We start from the raw sequence: 3,148 nt of genomic DNA, 5'->3' as shown, positions 1-3,148 counted from the left end.
CCCCGCCCACTCCCCCAGCCCCGCTAGGGATGCCCTGCCTGCCTCAGCTACTGGTGCTTTAAAAAAAAGCCACGACTCACCAGTTGCTGCCTGGCGGTAGGGCAATCCCTGCTGCCCCGCACTACATGGGGGGCTCTGCCATGAGCCCCTTGACTTCCCCCTCGCTCCCCCAGCCCCATCATGGCTGCCCCACCCACTCCAGCTTTGGCCCTTTCAGGAAAAAAAAAAAAAAACAACCAAGACTCACCAGCTCCCGCAACAACCACAGGGCTTCAGGGGGCTTGTGGAAGAGCTCCCCCCCTGTGGCAGGGGGCAGCAATGGGCAGGGGGATCGCCCCCCACCGTGCAGGAACTGGTGAGTGTGGGGTTTTTGGGGGAGGGGGCTGGGACAGTGGGGAGAGCCCCCCACACAGCATGGGGCAGTGGAGGACAGCAGGGATCACCCCCACCCCCCGCCAGCAGCACCCAGTGAGTGTGGGGCTTTTTTTTCCAAGTGCTGGGAGCTAGGGTTGGGAGAATGGGTGGGGGATGGGCCTGCATGATTCAGAGATGCAGCAGCAGCCGAATCTCTGAATCTGATTAGGCCAAGTCGATTCAGGACAGTGATTCGAATCACTGTCCCCTGAATCAGCCGAATCTGAATTCTAAGCCAGTACTAGCCACTTCGCACAGGCCTACTGTTCTCCACTACTGACAACCTTAAAAGTATGCTGTTGGATGGAAGTTATTCAAATATATTTGACTACCTCTAACGTACCTCTCTGTTTTACCCTTAGCTAGCTTCTCATCAACTACACGCATGGAGGTGGGTATGTCTCTTCCAGCTCCTCTGTCAGTTGTTTTGGAGTTATTTGTGGTCCTGTCTCTCCTCTGACCTGGTGCAACATCTCAGTACTGCTCCTTAGTGTTGCTGATGTTGCTGATTTTGGAATCAGCAATAGCCAGTGCCTTTGCAGTCCCATGCTGCTTATATACAAGCAAATGCCAGCAGAGAAGACACAGCTTCTTAAGAAAAGGCTCCAGAGCAGTGTGGGTACATGGGGGTGAAGAGAGATCTCATGCCTTTCTTTGGCTTGTTCATTCCTTTAGCCCTGGCATTAGATCGGTCTGCACAAGCCTATCCTATTCTATTCTAAGTTTTGTAAAGCACACTTACCATTGTAGCATCTGAACATCTCCCACTAATACCATAAGAACTATGATGACACAAATGTCACATGTTTCACAGATTTCATAGACATTAGGGCTGGAAGGGACCCCGGAAGTTCATCAAATCCAGCCCCCTGCCCCAGGGGCAGGAAGTCAGCTGGGGTCACAGGATCCCAGAAAGATAAATGTCCAAATGACTCTTAAAGGAATCTAGAGTAGGTGCTTGCACCACCTCTGGTGGCAGTCTGTTCCAGGCCTTGGGGGCTCGGACTGTAAATAAGTTCTTCCTTATGTCCAGCCTGAAATGGTCTTGGAGAAGTTTGTGACAGTCTGACCTTGTCATCCCATGGGGGGCTCTGGTGAACAGGTGTTACCCCAGATCCCTGACGCACACCCCTTATATACTTATAGGCAGCCACCAAATCCCCCAAGCCTGCGCTTTTCCAGGCTGAAGAGTCCTGTAGCTCTCAGCCTCTCACCATAAGGCCTGTTTTCCTGCCCTCTGATCATGCATGTGGCTCTCCTCTGGGCTCTCTCAAGCTTCTCCACATCCTTTTTAAATTGTGGAGCCCAGAATTGGATACAGTACTCCAGCTGTGGCCTCACCAAGGCTGAGTACAGTGGGAGGATGACATCCTCAGATTTGCTAGAGAAGCATCTATGGATACAAGACAGAATTTTGCTCGCTTTGCCAGCTGCAACATCACATTGGTGGCTCATATTCATCTTGTGGTCAATCATGACCCCCAAGTCCCTTTCAGCTGTGGTGCTAGCAATCATAACACTGCCGAGTCTATAAGCATGCTGCGGGTTTTTCTTCCCAAGATGGAGTACCTCGCATTTTTTGGTGCTGAAGGCCATCGGGTTTTCGTCCACCCATTTTCCGAGCCTGTCAAGGTCAACCTGGATCACCTTCCTGTCCTTGGGTATGGACGCTTTTCCCCAAAGTTTGGTGTCATCAGCAAACTTGGCCAGTCCACTTCTGACACCAATGTCCACATCATTAATGAAGGTGTTGAAAAGCATAGGCCCAAGGACAGAGCCTTGGGGGACCCCACTAGTCCCAGCGCACCACAATGATTGACTTCCATCAGCTACCACTCTCTGGGTCCGACCTTGAAGCCAATTCCACAGCCAGCAGACTGTGATGTAGCCGAGGCTGTAATTGGCCAGCTTTTCTATAAGATGATCATGGAATACCACATCGAAAGCTTTTTTAAAGTTGAGATATATGATTTCAATCTCCTCTCCCTTGTCCAGGTGATATGTCACCTGGTCGTAGAAGGAGATGAGATTGGTCAAGCAAGACATACCCGCAACAAACCCATGCTGGCTATCCCTCAAGAAGTTGCCTGCAGTCATACATTGATAACAGATTTTACAAACCAGGATAACTGCTTGGACCAGAATTTCAGCAGAGGCTGATAGGAAATTTCTCTTAATCTGTAATGCAGGCCTTATGGTAGGCTTAGAAGATGTCACTATTTTTTTAACCTGTCTGTATTAGCCTTTATTTTCCACCATCAGCACTCAAGTTTTTGTCCCTCTTTTTTCAAGTGGCACAAGATCTGGGTGGACAATGGTGAAAAAAAGACGGTTTAAGGGCCATTGAGAGCATTCATTATAATGATTCCATCTTGTGAATGGGGTGCCATTATTTTTTAGTAACCCCAGACAGGAGTCAGATCATCCTTGCTGAGTATTGGCTCTCCAGGAGCTGCTCTGTTGCCCAGTCATACAGAATACATACTAGAGAAACCAGATGAGGCTCCCACTACACTCAAAATGTTCAGCAGCTGTATTAAAGCAACTTTAATTTTTCATTGCAGAGATTAAATGTACAAAAAGGATATATTAAAGGTTAAGGATCACATCCTCTAGTGGTGGATTCCACAACATGAAATCTACTTTTCAGGAATGTCATTTCCTGACAAATAACAATACATCAATACATGTTACCTAAAGTTTAAAAAAAAAAAAAAAAAAAAAAAGAAATTAA

The 3,148-nt window shown here is 48.2% G+C and overlaps 1 long non-coding RNA gene across 1 annotated transcript in view; it reads left to right on the top strand.

Moving 5' to 3' along the window:
- Window positions 1–1,944: 1,944 nt before the first annotated feature.
- Window positions 1,945–3,148, top strand: part of LOC109303786 — a 15,331-nt gene continuing 14,127 nt past the window's right edge. Inside the window, exon 1 of the long non-coding RNA XR_002099223.1 lies at window positions 1,945–2,040. This is a non-coding gene — a long non-coding RNA (uncharacterized LOC109303786). The remainder of the gene's footprint in view (window positions 2,041–3,148) is intronic.

Source organism: Gavialis gangeticus, unplaced genomic scaffold, assembly GCF_001723915.1.
Source record: "Gavialis gangeticus isolate Ggan-Ray unplaced genomic scaffold, GavGan_comp1, whole genome shotgun sequence".
NCBI classification, from domain to species: domain Eukaryota; kingdom Metazoa; phylum Chordata; order Crocodylia; family Gavialidae; genus Gavialis; species Gavialis gangeticus.
The sequence above is the reverse complement of the archived record's forward strand: the minus strand, read 5'-3'. Positions and strand labels throughout refer to the sequence as shown.